At 40.9% G+C, this 20850-nt stretch overlaps 1 protein-coding gene across 1 annotated transcript in view; it reads left to right on the forward strand.

Annotated features, from left to right (window-relative positions):
• The first annotated feature begins 3190 nt into the window (after window positions 1-3190).
• lamb2l (laminin, beta 2-like) overlaps window positions 3191-20850 on the forward strand; it is a 77282-nt gene continuing 59622 nt past the window's right edge. The window contains exon 1 of the mRNA XM_034696743.1: window positions 3191-3436. The gene's annotated coding sequence lies outside the window, so the exon portion shown is untranslated. The remainder of the gene's footprint in view (window positions 3437-20850) is intronic.

A 20850-nucleotide genomic window follows, 5' to 3' on the forward strand; every position in this document is an offset into this window, starting at 1 on the left:
GTTTTAAACCACATTACAGCATTAAATAAAGAATTTCACTTGTCAAAACAGAGTTAAGATTTCATTGCATCTCTCTTCTGTGGCATAAATGTTGTTAATTTATTGATGGAGTTTGCTAAACTGACTGGACCTTTCAGATAAGAACACGTTGATGCACACACACGCACACACTCAGTGCAAATTATGCCAAGGCACGTGCAGAATGAAAAGAAGAGGGTAACTGTGGTTTTCAACTGTTCATTTTCCCTTTCTGACTGTGTGTAGCAATCAGCTTAAACACCACCTCCTCCTCCAGGTGTTTTCCCAACCAAAGAGTAAGCTCTGGAAAAATTACAGCCTCCACTGCCGGCTAGCTTTCTCACCTCTCTTCTCTTCTACGAAGCTCCATAATGCTGTCCCTTTTTGTGGTTCATTCTTTGATTCTCTCCAGGCCGGTTTAATATATCACTTCCTGTCTGTATCTTTATTTCTTTCACTTTGTTTTTCCGTCTCTCTCTGATTCACTGCCCTCGCTGCATATATCCTACTGTATAATAAGCCTACACCCAATTACAACCTGCAGCATATGTGAACATGCTGTTTTCTGTGTGTGTTTGTATTACAGGATAATGCTGCCACACATAAGTGTTGATAATTATGGATTCCAGTCATTCCTGGGCTTCACCTTGCATTACCTGAGCTGAATCCTTACATGTGCTTCACACCTACTTTTAGTATGCCTCTCTTTTTCTCCCGCTCGCTCAGCTTTATTCACTTCAGCTCGACCAGTCAGCAGTGTAAACACATCACTATTTTAGGAATCTCTTTTCCCAAATGTTTTCCACCTCCAGTCAATTATTCATATGAAGCATAGGCCTACTATACTCTTCACTTGGCTAAAGATCACCATCAGACTCATACATGCATCCACGCTTTGCAGAGGACACTGTTGTGGGATCAGGCGGCTGCTGGTCGGGATGTTTGATATGTATCAGTTGACTTGGCTGGCACCACATAATGAGCTTGTCGATGGAGATTGTCATCATCTCTTGATTATTCCTCGGTACAAATCCTGTCATTGATGAGCCATCCCTCTATCTTCCCTTCATGAGACTGAAATGGTTTTCCTATTTGCTTAATTTTATACCTATGCATTGTGTTTTATTTACCCATTTCCATGTGGGAATTAAATCAGAATGGGTAAAAAATACTGAGATGTGCAGATTGACTAAAACAAGGGACTGGTACTTAATTACACCAAGAAAAATGTGCAGAATTCTATGCAGTGAAAGGTCAGGGTCGAGAGTTGAAACGGCGACCATGGGGACTGAAACTCCTGTACATGGGGCACACGCTTAAACAGCTACCAAAGTGGCGTCCCTGACCTGATATGCCCTGCAAGTTACAATCCAAAGTTGTAGTTGGACCCTTGGCGTGTTTTTTTCTCTGTGCAAAAGATACAGTGATAATAATAATAATAATAAGAAGAAGAAGAAGAAGAAGAAGAAGAAGAAGAAGAAGAAGAAGAAGAAGAAGAAGAAGAAGAAGAAGAAGAAGAAGAAGAAGAAGAAGAAGAAGAAGAAGAAGAAAAAGAAGAAGAAGAAGAAGAAGAAGAAGAATAGAAATAATATTAATAATGATAGTTATAATGATAATATTAGTAATAATAGCAGTAATAATAAAAATAATAATCTTACGAAGAGCTTTACATCATAAAAACCTAACAATGATGAACAAAGCAAGACAGGGAGACATATTGAACTAGCAAGACATAACAGATTTAATAACAACTTAAAGGAAAGGTGATTAAAAGAGTAAAAAATAAACTACAAAAAAATATTGAAACAATAAAACAATTGACAACAGTTAGACAAATAAAAACAAGGAGAAAATAAAAGAAAACCATAAATAAAAATATATTAAAAATGAATATAGCATCATGGATAAAGCATAATATTACAAGAAGGCCTTTAAAAGTAATAAAAGTGTGTTTTCAGACGTGATTTAAGAGAAGATAGCTCACCTGAGATCTTCAGGCAGGTTGTTCCACAGTGGAGGAGCCTGAACAGCAAACGCTCTCTCACCTTTATGTGAGTTGTAGTTTGAGCAGCTTTTAAAATAATCTTCATTGAGCTATTTAATGTCTACAAGTGAACTTAATCATGCTATGAGTAAGATCTAAGCTGTTTGTACAATTTTCTATAATTCAAGACAAGAAACACAAAACTTTTTTGTACACCTGTAGAGTAAACTGTGATGGTGGGATGTAGGATTTGAAGGTCAGCACCCGTGCTCTGGACATGCCAGTGTCACAGTCCAAAAGCATGTGTTTAGTTTTCATATTGAAACTTAAGTCAGTGTTGAACCCCGTTTCCTGCTGCAAGATTAACAATAGTGGAAAACTCAGTGGACAACCAGGACAACACTTCTTCAGTTTTCCATCAGATACAGAGGAGCTCACTTTTGGAACAGTTTTCCCAGTCATATTACAAGAAACACAAAATTCAACTCATTCAGAAAACAAACCAGACACTTTCTATTCGGTGAGTTTAGCAACATGATGCTGATTACAATCCTGAGTTTAATCCACATTTACAAACACATACTCTCCCTACCCTCCTAACATATGTTCTTCTTTTCTTTCCTTTACCATGTTTTTTTTTATATGAATCAGTCAAATTGACCCTTATGTTTTGTTTGTATCTAGATATTCTTTTCTACATTAATGCTGTGTCTTTGTGTTGAGTGTAATTATTGGAGAGGCACTCGACAAGCCTGTTGGGGGTATTTTTTGGCTCCTCCTGCACATCACAAGTCACTAAAGGTAGTGGTTTGTTTTATTATTGCATGTACCTGTTATATCTTGGCTCTTTTTATTGAGCAGTAATGTTCTGTTTTGTTCTTTTACATGTGCAATGAAAAAAAAAAAAAAAAGTTTAATGCTGGCCACCATTTAAATATAAGTTTAATGCAGTATCTTGTTGTTGTTGTTTTTTTCTCCTGTCTGGAATAATATAAATATGATTTAATTTCTAGAAAGTTTAAGTTAATTACCAATCACTAAATCTTCATCTAAAACAGAAACCAGTTCATTCAACACTGTTCAGCTCTGTGTCTCCTCTGAGTAATCCTCACCTCGCACAGTGGGCTTGGCCTGACAGCACTGGGTGGGGTCCAACACTGTGGAGGGGAACCACCACTGTACCTGACGCACTTCTCCCGGGACAGCAGAGTGAGCGGCCGGTGACACTTGTGGCCCCACCTCCTCCAGTCCGGCTCAGTGCTGTATCTACTGTACAGACCGGAGACCGAGCTCACGCAGGCGGTGCGGGACTGCTGCGGGACCTCTGCGTGTGCGGGAGCGTGTGTGAGAGAGAAAGTTTGACTGAGTGTGTGAGTGTGTGTGAGTGTGTGAGAGAGAGAGTGGATAGAGGAGTCGCAGGAAACTACCGAGCAGGTGAGTGCTCCATCTTTAATTCCGTCTTTACTAACATGACTCTCACGCGCTCCGGTGAACTCGAATAACACAAATCCGTACTGTCCCACTTTAATTACCGTAATAACCCTAAAGGGGCAGCGAGTTCATGCTGCTGACTGGACAAAGCGCCTAATTTCCCCATGGAAACACTGTAATGCTTTACTAGGTTACTGCACACTTGTAATGGGACTTCATTTGCGCACTTCATTTTATGATGCTCGCATGATTTAACTTCTTGACTGTATTTACCGTAGCGACCACATTTATAACGATTAACATCTGAATTTAGTGCACACTGGTTTTCTCCCTATGAAGAGTTTCTGTAAAGGATAGATAGCCAACAACTTAGAATGTGAAACTATCAATGGAAATCACTAGTCCTTAAATTTGACTTGCTGTTGTTTGAAATGACTAATCCTAACCTGCCATAGTTTTGGTATATTCTGGCACAGCAGTAGGTTATACACTAGCAGTCAAAAGTTTGGACACACCTTCTCATTCAATGGTTTTTATTTATTTTAATTATATTCAACATTGTGGATTAATACTGAAGACATCAAAACTATGAAATAATCTGGTTTTAACATAATCTGGATTACAACAGTAGTCAAATAGGGCTATCCATTGTGTACTAACCCTACCTCTGAACAACACAACTGATGGTCTCAAACACATTAAGAAGGCAAGTCATTCTACAAATGAACTCTTGACAAGGCTCATGTTCATTAAAAACCATTCCAGGAGACCACTTCATGAAGCAGACTGAGAGAATACCAAGAGTGTGCAAAGCTGTCATGAAGGAAAAAGGGGGCTACTTTACAGATTCTAAAATATAAAACATATTCTGCTTTGTTTAACACTTTTTTGTTCATTCAATAATTCCATATATGTTCTTTCATAGTTTTGGTGTCTTCAGTATTAATCTACAGTGTTTCAAATAAATAAAATAAATACAAACCCTTGAATGAGAAGGTTTTTCCAAACTTTTGATTGGTCGTGTACTTGCAACATGGCGAGTGCACCTCAAAAGCGGTCTACTCTTAAGAAGTTTCTTTTCTTCCATCTTCTAAATGTGGAAAAAGTTTCCAGAAGCACACCTGGAACCACAGCTAAGGTGTGTGTTCAGCGGGATTCTGTGATGTCATGTGTATGGAGCTTACCCAAGTGCAAATCAAATACACTGGCAGCTAATTATAGCCTCCTGCATGGGTTAAGAAACATGAGGTAATCTTTTGGATAAATCAAAGAGAAGAGTTAGAAAGTTGTCTGGATGTGTGAGGGAGAAACTTGAGTGTAATGTCTTACAATGTGTAGGCCAGCTGTGTGTGTGGACCTGTGCTCTCACAGACTCCAGTGGGTCACTTATGCCTGGGAGCAGAGATCCTGACACTGTAGCACACATTCCTACCAGATTAACCAGCAGCACATTAATGGAGAGCATGGCTCAGATTCACAATCTGAAAATGAGTGAATGAAATTTTTTGCTTGAAAGGTAAGAACCATTAACTCAGGTGTGTTGTTTCTTTAACACATGTCCCTTGAACTTACCTGATACATGTAGATATCAAGGCCACCTCTCCTACATGGTGCTCTTAAGGTGAGGGGCCAGCATTGTTTATTTTCTGACATGGCTCTTCGATTAAAAAAAAAGAAAAAGGAATGGCTTCGAGGCAGACTAATTAGTATTCATTTCTTTCACCGGCTTGTCAGGGTATTTAGACATGTGGGTGTTTGGAGGTACATGTTCCCATGGCCCTTGAAGGCTTAGTCTAACTTTAATCAGCTCAAGAACCTGGCCTCTCACCCTCCTATTGAGATCAACTCTAACCTGAAGGGTTAAGAGGATCCACGGGGCGCTCAGACCCCAAGTGGCTGTGTGGACAAAGAGGGACACTTGTTGCTGACTGCTTTTCAGTGCGTATACAAATGACTGCTTGATAAATCGGTTATGATGGCACAGTGTGCACAGAGAATATGTTACAGTAGGGGTTCTGTTTGTTTCATGGAGGTAAATAAACTGTATACTATGTGCACAGATGCATTTTATCTAGCTGTTCAGCATCAAAGTGCAGAAGTGTTCCTCACTGTCAGCTGTTTTCTGGAGCTATCAGGTTTTAGTTTTTCTGTGCACACCGTGCTGTCATTGAAATCGTAATGTTTTGAAACACTGCCACGCTCCTCAATGTCACCACACCCTCCCTGACTACTCAAAACCAAGACGGGGTGGATCTCTGATATCAACTTATTCAATAACAATAATAGAGAAGGACAAACTCACCCTTAGTTTTTCAGCTGGGCACGATGTGTGGGGCTTACTGTTTTACAAAATGATGGTCTTGAGTCTGACTCTATCCTTGAAACAGACTTCATTCAGACACAACTCTTGTATCATTTGGTGCTGTTCTCCTCCTCTTTTCACTGTCTGGTTTGTCTCCTGCACCCTGACTCATTTTTTCAAGGTTCAAATTTCCAGGTCCAGGGTTGCTGCTGACACCAATACATGACTCCTTTTCTATTTTCTTTGACATTTAGACTACCAGTCCAAAGTTTGGAAACACCTTCTCACTCAAGGGTTTTTATTTAAGCTAATTATTGTAAACACTGTAGATTAATACTGAAGACATCAAAACTATGAAAGAACATATATGGAATTATTGAATGAACCAAAAAGTGTTAAACAAAGCAGAATATGTTTTATATTTTAGATTCTGTAAAGTAGCCCCCTTTTTTCCTTCATGACAGCTTTGCACACTCTTGGTATTCTCTCAGTCTGCTTCATGAAGTGGTCTCCTGGAATGGTTTCTAATTAACATGAGCCTTGTCAAGAGTTCATTTGTAGAATGACTTGCCTTCTTAATGTGTTTCAGACCATCAGTTGTGTTGTTCAGAGGTAGGGTTAGTACAGTGGATAGCTCTATTTGACTACTGTTGTAATCCAGATTATGGCAAAACCAGATTATTTCATAGTTTTGATGTATTCAGTATTAATCTACAATCCTGAAGATAATTTAAATAAATGAAACCAATTGAATGAGAAGGTGTGTCCAAACTTTTGACTGGTAGTGTACCTCATGACATGTCTTTGAATAAAAGAAAATATTAAGCAGAGAAGCTAACACTCAGCCATGGGAGGCAGAAGTGTCATGATACAACTTTCATACAGCAAATGTTGGTGAGAAGTGCTGGGACATTTAGGTTTGCTGCCAGTGCATAAAATAGGTGTAAATGTTGAACTCTTGGCATTATAAAGGTTCTGATGTTCACACATGTTATGGCAGTTTTGAGACACTCTACATGTGTTTTTAAGGATTTGATTAATCTGTAATCCCTCTGGTGAAGGTGGAGTAGGCTGACAGACGTAGAGGTCAGGTAGGAGTATGTTTCTTTGAGAGAGGATGTTCTTGCAGAGTTGTTGTGGCTTGTGTGCCTCTATCCCCTTATAATCTACAGATCAGGAGGCCTCTCTGGAGACATGTCGCTGCTGTCGGCCACCTTGTGCTCTATCAGTGTGTCTTTGATATGTGAGCCTCTGTCAGGGCCTCTGCAGGCTCAGACTCATAATCATTCTCCCTGATGTAAATCAGCCCCCTGTCTGCAGCCTGATGACAAGAGTGACTGATGATAGCTACATCTCTTTTTCCTGTCCGTCTCTATTTACATTTATTTTTCCTGTTTTAATGCTATATTTGGGGTTATTTCACTTAGATGTTAGATTGTATCATTATAAGAAGATCAATTCTGCTTATAAATTATTCATCAAAAAATAGAAAAAGGCATAGAGATAGCTGCAGAGTCTGAGAGGTGAGGGCGATGCTGAATTCTCTGCATTCTTCTTCTCATAGCCAGCAGGAGCGACACCACTGCCTTCAAAATAAAAGTCTGATTGTGTAGAAGTAGAAGAGTTAATAATTCTACTTCCTGCTTGACTTGTAAACATTTTTCTAATGAAAAGTAAAATTAAAAAGTAAGAAAGTAAAATATCACTACCTTAGCAAACGTAAAAATACCTTTTGTTGGTCCTGGTGAAACTCTGATGAGTTTAATGTATGTTGTTATCAAGCGGCAACCTCCGGTCTAAAAATATGAGTCAATGCGGAAGTGTTAGAAGCTGCAGTTCATCGTGGATCCGCTTCAGGCTGGCTCCGGAAGTACCGGAAGTCACATACACATGAATGGGGAAAAGACGATCTTTGCAGCATTAATAAACATGTTTACAGCCTGGTACAAAAGATGAGTGTAGTCTGAATAGCTCATTTCTCGACGTCCTCTCACTGTGAGGGTGGTGAATTTTTTTCTAATTCGGCAATTTCAAAGATATTGAGATTACCAGTCTTCCAATGAGAGGCACAGCTGCCTGTAGGAACACTGCAGCTGTTGGCTAGGAGGCTCAAAGCCCGCCTCTTTACGTCACACTGGCTCGACAGAAGCAATATGGCTGCCGCAGCCGATTGGTCTCAAAACAGCTCTTCAGAAACAGATGGGTGACGTCACGGATACTACGTCCATATTTTTTACAGTCTATGGTTGTTATCAGTGACTTCGTTCTGTTGCAAGTATTTTCTTGTAGGTAGCCAAAATACAAGTGTCCCAATTAATACTACTGTGAGTCACAGGTGCACTGTCACGACGGGGAAAACCTGAGGTGGAGGACCCATGTGCAGACAACAAAGATTTAATAATAAAAGAACAACAAGGTACAAACAAACGTACTAAAATGTCCAATAAACTGAATTCAGAAGAAAACACTGGAAACACTGAGATAAGGAAACACAAGAAAGACGTACAATGATCCAACCAGGAACAGGGGAAGCAGAGGAACTAAATACACAGAGTGATTAACCCAGGTGTGAACACAGGACACAGGTGAGACTAATGAGGGGAATCACAAAGGACATGACATAAAACTAAACTGGACACAAAACAGAGAACACAAGACTAGACTATGAAACGCAAGAAAGTTCAACAAGAGACATGGATCACTAAATACACCAGGAACACAAAGAATAACTAACACAGAATAAACACAGGAGAAACCAAGGCATGAAACACATGGAAGAACTGAACTAAACATCGACTCATGACATGCACTTTAGTAACTAAGTTAGCGATATTGTTAGCTGATAACTCAGTACTTGCTAACCTCTCACTCCCTCCGGCCTCGTCTAAGAATGGTCACCTATGGGGCTGCTGTGGCTCAGTGGGTAGAGTCGGTCGCCTATCAATCAGAAGGTTGGCGGTTCCATCCCAGTCACATGCTGAAGTGTCCTTGAACAAGACACTGAACCCCAAATTGCTCCCTCTGTTGTTCAGAGGTGTGTGAATGTGAATGAATGAGATTATCTAACACTGATGGTCCCTCACTACATTGCAGTCTCTACCATCAGTGACTGAATGGGTATGAATGGGTGAATGTGACAAGTAGTGTAAAAGCGCTTTGAGTGGTCAAACAGACTAGAAAAGCGCTATATAAGTACAAGTCCATTTACCATTTACCTCTTGCTCTAAAGTAAAAACATGCCAATGGCCAAAATGCAAAACACAAGGCGGCTCTATCCATGTCCTCTACACAGTGTGTGGTAGGAGTTAAAGCAGTGTCTGTCTTTCTGTCTTCCTCAGTGAACCAGATATTTTAAATCCATGTGACTGTAAACCATTCATGTGACATTAGCTAAAAACAAACATGGTGATCAAATTCTGTTGCAAAGCCTCCCAGGCTTCCCGAAAAAAGCAATGACTCACGTTTGTTGACAAAATAAATTAATCTTTTAATTTGTAGTTTTGTTTTTTAACTGTCTCTAATCTGCTTTGGTGAGCTAATGAGCTAATTACCTTCAGAAATCTCTGCTGTAACAGGAGCGTTGTTTTCCCTCTCTTGTTTGCACGTACACACCAAACACACATGCACTCACACACAGGAGGGAATTTATACCGGGAACATTACATCATGAGTTGTTTAATCTAAAACAGGAAATGTGATTTCCTTATTTCTTTTATATAAGCAGGAAGTGTCTTCAAGCATTGATTGCTCCTCTGTTTTTAGATCGGTTGGTTATTTGTGTCATACACAGTAAGTTCAAATTCAAGTTGTTCAAAACAACAGAACACGGCTTGAGATCTGAGGGAACTTCAAACCTTTGTTTGACAGTGCTTATAAAATAAAAGCACTGATATCAAACCAGCTGCCAGGAACATGCTAATGTAGCTAAATCATGCCTGAGGGCTTCCTGTTTGGCCAGTTAGATTACAATACAGATCAAAGAGAAGGAAACTCATGTAAACCGTTTCAGAGCCATCTCAGTGTGAGGTGTGTGTGTGTAAATAGTACTGATAAAGCGACACTATGCTACATGTTGCATTCACACACGTTTAGTCATTGATGCCAGAGGATGCTTTGTAAAGTGCCCATCAATTTGAACAGATCCCATTCATGCACTTCCACAAACTGCTGCCGGCTATGCCACAGGGGAGCAGTTTGAGGTTTAGTATCTTGTGTATCTTGTCTATGGACACTTCAACATGTGGACTATAGGAGCAGGGATCAAATTGCCAACTTTTCAAAAACAGACAATCGCCTCTGACACTGAACCACATGCATGCAACAAACCACGGTCACTGCAGGAAAAATGCAGGAACTGTACTGTAAAGCAGGGGTTCCCAAACTTTTCAGCCCGAGACCTCTAAAATATAGGTGCCAAAGATTAGCAACCTCAACGGTCCCTCCAAGTGATTAAATGTTGCTTCATACTTCATATATCTGGAAATTAGCCTACCTACATGCACATGTGGCTGTGTTTCCTGTGCTGTCCTAACCCTAACCCCAACCTTAGGAGTCATCTGGCAACGAAGAAAGGCAGAAAACAAATTTAATGTTTTATTTGCAAGGTTGTATTTCAAATTTGGCTACTTCTTTTACAATAATGAGTAAAATATGCAATCTTTGGGGCACCGTTGGCCTAGCAGTCTGGGCACACCCCATGTATGGAGGCTGTAGCCCTCATACCTGCGTTGGTTATGTATTAGTTTGGATGAGTGGTTATATGTCATTTTAACCTGACACAGGCTACATACAGTGTTAAAAACTGCAGTTAATTGAGTGTCCACTTGAGGCTGGCTCCAGAAGTACAGGAAACCACATACAAACAAATTCAAAGAAGACGATCTTTACAGCAGAAATAAACATGTTTACAGCCTGGTTCAAAAAAACAAGTGTAGTCTGGATAGCTCATTTCTCTATCGACACACACTGTACGGGGGGTGAATTTTTTCAGAACGCTGCAATGTAGAAGATATTAAGATTGCGAGATTTCCATTATGAGATGCACAGATGACTTGATTGACAGGCGGGAACACTGTAGCTGTTGGCTAGGAGGCTCAAAGCCCGCCTCTTTACGTCACACTAGCTCAACAGCAGTTCAGTCAGACAACTCACGTTTGAATTGTTTATTGTAGCAGCAAATACATATTCATGTTTGGCGCCCAGGCTCCGGCCTCATCACTCCCTGCAGATAAGTTTACATGCAGACTTTGAGGAGTGATGAGCAAAACATACTGAACACCCCCGGAGCCTGCAGGTGGAAGCTGGGGAGGCGGCGGGGAAGAAGAAAATATCAGCAATGGCATGCAGCAGCAGAGTCGTTGACAGGCAGAGGGAGAGATGGGAGATTTTTTCCCAGTTTAAATAGACCGCCAATTTGAGAGGCAGAGGGCAGGATTGGATGATGGATAAGAGAGTGGGACATGTGACGTGTATGGCATTGCAGCTCGAGTTGTCTGCCTGAACTAGCTCGCAGGCGTCGCTCCATTTATGTTGAGTTCAACATTTCCAATATGGCTGCCGCCGACGATTGGCCTCAAAACTTCAGAAACAGATGGGTGATGTCACGGATACTACGTCCATATTTCATACAGTCTATGGGTCCGCCCCTGGCACTGAAACATTTTATTTTGAATATTCCCTGCTGTGTTGTCATGCTGGCTCATCCTGACTTCTTGCAGGAATGTAACCAGGGGTTCCAACATTCAGCAACCCCTCCCTAAAACCATTAACTTATATTGACATTGTTTTAATTAACTTTAAAGTTATCATCATATCTGCTGGCTGCAGTTTAGCGGTTTGTTTACTTTCACTCTGCAGCGTCGTGATGATTTCCTCGAGAAGTTTCTTCATCCGTTTGATGTTATGCCCGTAGTGATCGGCGGTGTTGTTTCAGAGCTATGAGACCGCTCGGGCACGTGTGTGTCTGAGAGTGTATATATTACTCACATACCTTTTCATCCCTGAATTTTACCTTCAGCTATTCTTTTTGAACTTTTCACTGCTGTACCTACATGAACCTGAATAGTGGTTACACTCACAGACACCTCCACAGAGCCTCAGGCAGAGACCTACCACAGTTCATTTGTCGGTGCAGGTTTAAAAAGGGCCAATAGTTAATTATCGGTGAAGTATTGTCTGTTCTTAAAGCCTGCAGTCATTTGAACTGAAGCAGTAAGACTAGATGTGGCAAACATTGAGAGTCTGGTTTATAGAAATGGTAATACAACCCAGGAGTTTCATAAGTGTTAACATTACTTTTACCCAGAGTTAGGAGACTTCTGAGCTTTTTAACTTGTGCAGGAAAACAGGAGAGAGTTTGTACATGCTAAAATAAGCCTGTGATCCTGTGTTATTTTGTAAGGGTGGCTTCTGTGTTTATATCTCTGCTGCATGATTATGACTTCCAGTTCGTTTCTCAAAAGCTAGTAAGAGATGTTTTGTGAATGGCACAATGTGTGAAACTGTAATTTCCTTCCTTACTGGATAATAAACATTCCAGTTTAATACAGATTATATATAAGGAGTTTCAGTGCGATAGCTATACTCTCATTTTCTGAACTTTAACTGAACTTCTCCACAGGAGTACTGTGTAGCGTGGCGTAACATAATTCAATAATATAGAAAATGAGAGAGGAAAGGATTGAATTTGTGTCAGTCAGTGCATTCTTAGAGGTGTGAAAGCAGGTTGTAAGTTGAGTTACTGTCAGAAAGACTCCATTACTGTCATATTCTCATAGTTTGCATGCCTGATTTGTGGCCTCTTGTGTTCTATCCTGCCAGCCTTGACTCCTGCATTGCTGAAACACAAACTGAAAGTTGCCCACTCAGAGTTCATTGTCTTACCTGCTCATATTCTGACTTTCTAGTCCAAACACGAGGTTGGGGATTGCATGGCTGCTGTGTGTGTGTGTGTGTGTGTGTGTGTGTGTGTGTGTGTGTGTGTGTGTGTGTGTGTGTGTGTGTGTGTGTGTGTGTGTGTGTGCGTGTGTGTGTGTGTGTGTTTGTGCTTTAAATCGAATCACCTCAGAGGCTCGTCACTGGCTATTGTCTGATCATGCCCTCACGTGAGCTTTATGGAGGTGTCCAGGGCGTGTCTCCAGGTTAGTTAAAGATTAATTTCTATGACGAATCACTTAAAGCTTGTAATAGCAAAGATTATTTCTAGGTTTATCTCCTATGAATTGTTGATGCTGGATTAAAGCAGATCACATCATCATGGACAAAAAAAGTAATGCATGTGTAAGAAAAGGATTACACATACATACACATACTACACCACCGTGCAGCCTGAACCCTATACCAATTTTTGCAAAATGCAATGGTACTCACAGGGCATTCTTCTTCAACAGTAACTTCATAGTATTTTATATTATCTTCATGTCAAACAATCAGTGCAAACCGCTGTTGGTTCAGCTGTAATGCTCTGCTACACATCCTGCAGACAGTACGGAGTCAGAGTGATGACACCATTTGCAGATTCTCTAGTATTAGCCCATATCAGCTGAAAACATTAGTGCAACTAGATATTGTATTAGCTCCATTGCCAGGTCTGGTTTTACAATGCTGTAGCTACTGATAGCCACCCCTGGATAAATTCTGTGTTTTTTTTAAATAGAATCAATAGAGAAGTGCAACAAACTAATTTTCTTTGAGTCTAAACACTGGGAACAGATGTAGGTGGTCTGCTGCTGATAGAGGCAGCATCCTAACCCTAACCTCACGCCAATTCTGCGTGCAAGAGCGCAACTACACTTGAGGTTAAAGTTCAACATGCGGGTTAAATTTTTACAACTTTAATACATAACTTTGTCTGAAAATAGCTGCAGAGAAAGCTAATGATTGCTTTTAAGTGTTTTACCAGACATGAGTGTGTAAAGGGAAAAGTGGTCAGTTTCAAAATGAAACTTGCTAAACTAGTATTACGAGTATTACTTAATAAATTTCAATGATTAAAAATTTCAAAACATCAATTCACTGGGGTCTCAAACCTGCAACGTGCACTCTAACTTAGCATTATAACTTAAAAATGAGTTAACCAATAATCCCAATAGTACTGATGTTTACAGTCACACCCAAGTCCATCAATCATTCATGATTTTGCACAATATTTACATAAAACAGAACAAAAGCTCTTGGAACACTTTACAAAAAGAGCAGGAAGATGTTTAACTCTTTTTGTTATTTGAAAAGCGGCAGCGTTAATCCATCATGATCAAGCACTTGGCAACATTGGCAAAGAGAAACTTCCTTTCAATAAGTAGCTACCCTGTAAAGAACCAGACTCACTGCTGAACAGCCGTCCATGTGTCCTATGAAGTTTAAGACATAATGCTAGCAGTCACCAACCAGACACAGGAAGAGGCAGAGTGTTGAGATGTGGAAAGGGAAGGCTTATAGCGTTCCTCATGATGTTGTGGTGTTATAGTAAAGATTAAACTGTGCTAACTGGCACAGATTGGGAAACTAAAGCTTCACCAAAAAGTTGAGCAACCCGACAACCTGGGCTAAATAAAACCTGTGGTGTGGTCGCTGGTATGAGCACATATGTGTTCTGTAACAAAGGCCAAGTAAGTCCATCAGTTTATGGTTCGAGGAGGACTTTATTCATGGTCTGAGTCAATGTCTGTCTTTAATGACATTCTTTCTTTTGTGTGATGAATAAATCACCAGAGTAAATACATTCAGACAGTATTATGAGACTGTCTTTATCCTCACAGGTGATGATTTGGTAAAGTAAGCAGAGGATTTGGAAGTTCTTTTAGGGGAAGCTTGTTTCTTGTTTGATATACTTGAATATGACTTGAATACTTTTTGAAAAGATGCAGCGTCTGTATGGTCTTCTTTCTATCAACTCAAGAGGAGAAGGTTGAACTGTTGAATAGCAGGAAGTGTTTACTTTGTTGATTTTTATTGATACCTGCAGGTGTCTTTTAAGTAAAAGTAGCGTGAACATAATCAAGAGTTTAGCTAGAAGAAAGATAAAAACCCTAACAATGTCTGAATAGAAGAATCAGAATCAGAATCAGAATCAGCTTTATTCGCCAAGTATGCTTGAACACAAGGAATTTGACTTTAGTTAACTGTGCTCTCTTTGTACAAGGCATAAGAATAAGAATAAGAACTACAATAAAAAATAAAATAAAAATATAATAACAATAACATCAGCTATAAATACAAAGAAACAACAAATAGGCTTGACTAATATGTACAGGCTAAAATAATATGATAAAGTGCAGTGGTGAGTAGCAGAGGTAGTTTTTACATTATAAAAATAGTAGTTAAATAATACAATAAATAGAAATATGGAATTCTGCTTGGAGAATTGTTGCATTGTATATTTACATGTATATTTACAGAGAGTATTGATCCAACAGGTATGACTCTGTTATGGTTTAGTGTTCATCAGAGTGACAGCCTGGGGGAAGAAACTGTTCTTATGGCGGGTTGTTTTGGCGCACAGTGATCTGTAGCGCCTGCCGGAGGGGAGGAGTTTGAAGAATTTGTGTCCAGGGTGTGAGGGGTCAGCGGTGATGCTACCTGCCCGTTTCCTGGCCCGGGACCGGTACAAGTCCTGGATGGGGGGCAGGTCGACACCGATGATTTTTTCTGCAGTCCTTATAGTCCGCTGCAGTCTGTGTTTGTCTAGTTTGGTTGCAGATCCAAACCAGACAGTGATGGAGGTGCACAGAACAGACTGGATGATGGAGGTGTAGAACATGATCAGCAGCTCCTGGGGCAGGTTGAACTTCCTGAGCTGACGCAGGGAGTACATCCTCTGCTGGGCCTTTTTTCTGATTGTGTCTATGTGGGAGGTCCACCTCAGGTCCCGGGAAATAGTGGATCCCAGGAACCTGAAAGAGTCCACAGTAGACACAGTGCTGTTCAGGATGGTGAGGGGGGGCTTTTCCTGAAGTCCACTGTCATCTCTACGGTCTTGAGCGGGTTCAGCTCCAGATGGTTCTGACTACACCAGAGAGCCAGCTGTTCCACCTCCTGTCTGTAAGCAGACTCGTCTCCGTCCTGGATGAGACCGATGACGGTGGTGTCGTCTGCAAACTTCAGGAGTTTCACCGAGGGGTCCCCTGAGGTGCAGTCATTGGTGTAGAGGGAGAAGAGCAGTGGGGAGAGAACACATCCCTGTGGGGCGCCAGTGCTGATGGTCTGGGTGCTGGATTTGATGCTCCCCAGCCTCACCTGCTGTCTCCTGTCCGTCAGGAAGTTGGTGATCCACTGACAGATGGAGGCCGGCACTGTGAGTTGGGTGAGTTTCTGGTGCAGGATGTCTGGTATGATGGTGTTGAACGCTGAGCTGAAGTCCACAAACAGGATCCTAGCGTAGGCCCTTGGGGAGTCCAGGTGATGCAGGATGTAGTTCAGACCCATGTTGACTGCATCCTCCACCGACCTGTTTGCCCGGTAGGCAAACTGCAGGGGGTCCAGCAGGGGGCCTGTGATGTCCTTCAGGTGGCTCAACACCAGTTAGCTTAAAGTGAAAGTTCAGGTGTTCTGTTGTGTGGTTGTTTGAGATTGAGATGTGCAAGGACAGCTGAAGAGAAGGAGCTGTTTAAATCCATTCAAATAGTGCACACTTAGACTGAAATGTTACATGTTGGACTGTAGTAGTGGCTTTATTGGCTGTTTCTTGTGACCCTGTCTTCAGAGGTATCGCTCAGTTACCATGTAGGATCTGTAATTAGCTTCTCTTAAATGGAGCTGCACTGTTATCTGGGTGTATTACACTTACTATTAACAAACACCTCAAACAGCTGCACTTCACAAACCCAAAACAGGGCACCAGTTTTGCTTATCAGTAAAAGTGTGCACCCCATGTACAGACCTATAGCTCTTGTCACTTCTCTGGAGCTGTCCTATACAATAAAAGCAAAAAAATGCCTAAAAAATAACTTTAAAAAACAATTATCCTTTCATAGTGATGGATGAATGGTTGAAAATGTGAAGGCAAAGCCAAATGGTAGAGCAAAAACTGTATATATGTATTCACACACACACATAAGAATCAGGTCAGAAACATCTTAGCCAAAAGGTTTTCTCTCTTTAAAGATTTTCTACAAACCTTTTTTTTAAGATATGGCAGCCTTTCTTCGATCTCATAAAAACCCTGCAGTTCAAAGGTCAACCTTCATGAAGCTGGTTGTAGATTTTGAATTTTCTTTTTTTACCTTAGACTATTTGCTCTTCATCTTGATCCTTTGAGGATTTAATCCCTTTCTGTGGCACAGTATCTGGATTCAGGGAAGACCATGTCCTGTTGTTCTGGATCTTGTTGTAGTTTATTACATGTGGTGTTCACTCTTTCAATTTGTCTGTCTGTATGCTGTTCTTATTTCTACCTTTTGTATTTATTTATTTTTTAAATATTAGCCTATTCATTTATTTTGTACTCTCACTATTGTCATTTTTTTTCCTTTTAGTTATTTCTTTTTTATCTATTTTAATTTACTATAATTATTATTATTATTATTGTTTTTTTTCTCTCATTAATGGATTTCTTCACCTCTCTATTTATTTTTGCTTTCTTTAATTAGAAAACCCCCACTTGCCTTAAATGTTAAAATTAGCGCTTTGTGTATATAATGTGAAAAAACTCAAATAAACAGATCTTTGAAAAAAAAAAGGAGAAAATAAATAAATTATTGATAAATATTGATCAGTCATGGAACATGGAGCTTTGTCATGTAGAGAGCAAAAGCAGGCAGGATGGAACTCATGGTAAAGACATCCCAGCTCCCATCAGTGGTAATTTGAAGACATCTTACATGTGTCTGCATTCAAGTGCAGCTAACAATGAGTAAAAAAAAAAAACAAGAGTAAGAAAGAACTATTCATCTCCTTTCTCTCTGTCTTCTCTCCTCTTCCCTAATAATGAAAAGGGTAGTAGGAGGGAAGGTAGAGCGTACAGCCTAACCTGGCAGCAGTGACCTTTAGCCCAGCCAGGCTTCTCATCCTGCCTCTGCCTCCCTTGTCCTCTCTGGCATCTCTTTACACAGTCTTCTGTCTGTTTTCAGTTGGGGAGGTAGAGTGTACAGCCTAAAGCCTGATGTATACTTCTGCGTCAAATCGATGGCGTAGCCTACGCTGGAGGTCTGCGTAGCTCCCATAACTATGCAGAGGCCTATGTACGTAGCTAACATGCACCACCTCCAAAATGTAACTACCCGTAGAATTGACGTGGACCGTAAGCCCTGTGATTGGTCCACTTGGCAGCATTGTATTTCCTGCACTTACAGCACTTCAGGGATCCCTGCTCATCAGCAACAACAAGGACACATCGACGCACAATTATGTGGTGCTCATGTCCATGTCAGCCCCTGCTGCGTAGGATGCAGAAGTATAAACCATCCTTTAGAGTGGGGGAGTAGGGGGAGGAAGAGCGTACACTGAGCTCTTGCCAAAACAAGCTTCTCGCCCTGCCTCTACCATTCCTGTCTTCTCTCCAACATCTCGCCAAAGACTCTTCTCTTTGCTGTCTCTCTTATGCAATTGAGGGAGTAGGGGGAGGTAGAGTGTACAGCCCAATCTAGTGGTAGTGAAGTCCTAGTCCAGACAGGCTTCTTGTCCTCTACCCTCTTTCTATCTCTGCACAGTTTTCTCTCTGTTAACTCTCTTCACACTTCTCTATCAACTGTCAGCCCTGCTTACGTCACTTTAAGGCTCTTATCAGCCTTTTACCATAGCGATGCAAATACAGAAAGAGAAACAGGGAAACTCATGGAGCTCCTTAGTGGATAGTTCCTTTTCAAAAAGTCCTGAGAACTATGTGGTCTGAAAACACCTAAAGACATCTAGAACATTATGGGATGAAGTTAACATTGGGAGGCCTAGATACACACATACTTCCTCTTCACATTAGTCCAGGCATAGTGGCAGCTCTAATTGTAGTCTCCTTTGTTACCCTCAAACTACAGGGAAAGCAAACTCCCTCTGTGAGCTCATCTGAGTGATCCATCCTGGTCTTGTTTTACAGTACTTTTAAAACCGTGACTCAAGCTGCATCATCTTGGCGTTTTCTTTGGTGGCTCACTCTAAAGTCTGCTGTTTGATGTGTACACACACTCAGACACACACACTCAGACACACACAGAGTCAGGCTTATCATGTTATTGGGTTCAAGGATATAGCAGTCTGGGATTGTTTGGACTAGTGTCTCAAGATTTCTCGGTTTTGTCTGACTGCTTGACAGAAGTTATGGGGGTGGCAATGAACCCTCTGCAGGTTTTCTCTTATCTCAGAGTCATGATAGAGTGCGTGCATTTGTGTTTACTCAAGGTCTGACCAGGAACACCTTGGCTTTATATTTCTCTAAATTATTTCTCTTTTAGATTACACTTCATCTGTTATATGTAGGATTAAGAAGGTTTGCTTCTACCGTTGTCTCAGAAGTTACAGTCAAAGTCCAGTGAGGGTTTGAGTGACTCTTTATGTAATACATTTCTGAAGCACTTGCATCAATAGCTCTGGCGTCCTCCTCCGTGGTTGCTGCGTGACATGTTGAGCCCCTTCATCCCCCTCTTTGCAGAGTTCAAAGGTTGCATCACCAGAGGGCTGTGAGTGTTGAAGCGGCTTTGTTCTCCTTTGTAGTTTTCGTATTATTTGTCCAGGCTGAATCACACACATCCATGCACATAACCCCCACATGAACAAAGCCCATCCAGCATGCAAAGACACATATAGGCACCTTCTCACTCCTTTCTCTTTGCTCCAAAAGTTTGCTAAATATTCAAACTGTTTCCTTAAAAGCAAGTTCATGTGAACTCTTGGGCAGATTTTTAAATTGTTGAGTTATTTCCATTGATACTGAGATGATGCTACTTCTCTTCTGAAGTTCTAAATCAGGAGACCAGACCAGAAAACATAAGCATTACCAAGTACAGTGATGATGATGTCATATCCTGCCTTCAGAGACTCATCTTCCTCCCACCATTCTACTCAGACTTCACTCTGTGAGGGACATGTGTTAACAAGCAACTTCCTACATTTTGAGGCAGAGTAGGTCTGCATGTGTGGAAAGTCTTTCAGAGTTTTTAGGAAAGTGCAGTTTTAATTTGCAGCACAGAGAACACGTTATGGGAAAGCTTCATCTGTCGTCCGACTCCTCTTGCTAAAGTTTGATTTATACTTCTGGTTTCAGGAGCAGAGTTTGCAAATCCTGACTCAACCCAAATTTTGATCAACCTAACAACAGGCAAAGAGGTGGAGCTAACTAACTTTAACATCTTCAAAACTAATGAGTTGTAAAACAATCACCCTTCGTACAGTGTGTATTAACCCTGGACTGTATAAATGGACGTAGTATCCGTGACGTCACCCATATGTTTCTGAAACCATGTTTTGAAGCTTATCGTCTGTGGCAGCCATATGATATGAGTCATGCTGAACTCAACCAAACTTCTAATGAGCTAGTGTGAGGTAAAGAGGCGGGCCTTTGAGCCTCCTAGCCAACAGCTACAGTGTTCCCTTCTGTCAATCAGGTCAGCTGTGACTCTCATTATAGAGAACTTGTAATCTTAACATCTTTGAAACTGCCGCGTATTGAAAAAAATTCACCCCCTAGTGTATGCTGATCGAGAAATGACCTATTCAGACCTAAAATCATATTTTTTGAACCAGGCTGTAAACATGTTTATTTCTGCTGCTTTTTTGAATGGGTGTGTATGTGGTTTCCCATGCTTTTGAAATCAGCCTCAAGTGGGCACCTTGAAAAACTGAAGTTTTTAGCACTTCCGCATTGGCAACTTTTCTTAAGACTGGAGGTTGACATTGACACATGGTAGGTAGCTCAACGTGCAACTCCACAATCCCTGTGATTGGTTCATCGGGTAGCATCATATTTCCTGGATTTACAACAATTCTGGTATCACCTTCTACACTAGGGGTCTCAAACTCAAATTACCTGAGGGCCGCTGCGCATCCAGCCTTGTCACAAGGGGGTTACAAGTATTCCACAAAAAATGTAATTAAAAAAACATTCAACTGTTCGAACAACTGTATTTTTCAACAAGAACTGTTTTACAGTCACTCTACGCTTTTCCCGCCTAATGCTTGCTGCCAGACACCA

The sequence above is a fragment of the Notolabrus celidotus genome, chromosome 11, assembly GCF_009762535.1.
Source record: "Notolabrus celidotus isolate fNotCel1 chromosome 11, fNotCel1.pri, whole genome shotgun sequence".
Taxonomy (NCBI): Eukaryota; Metazoa; Chordata; class Actinopteri; order Labriformes; family Labridae; genus Notolabrus; species Notolabrus celidotus.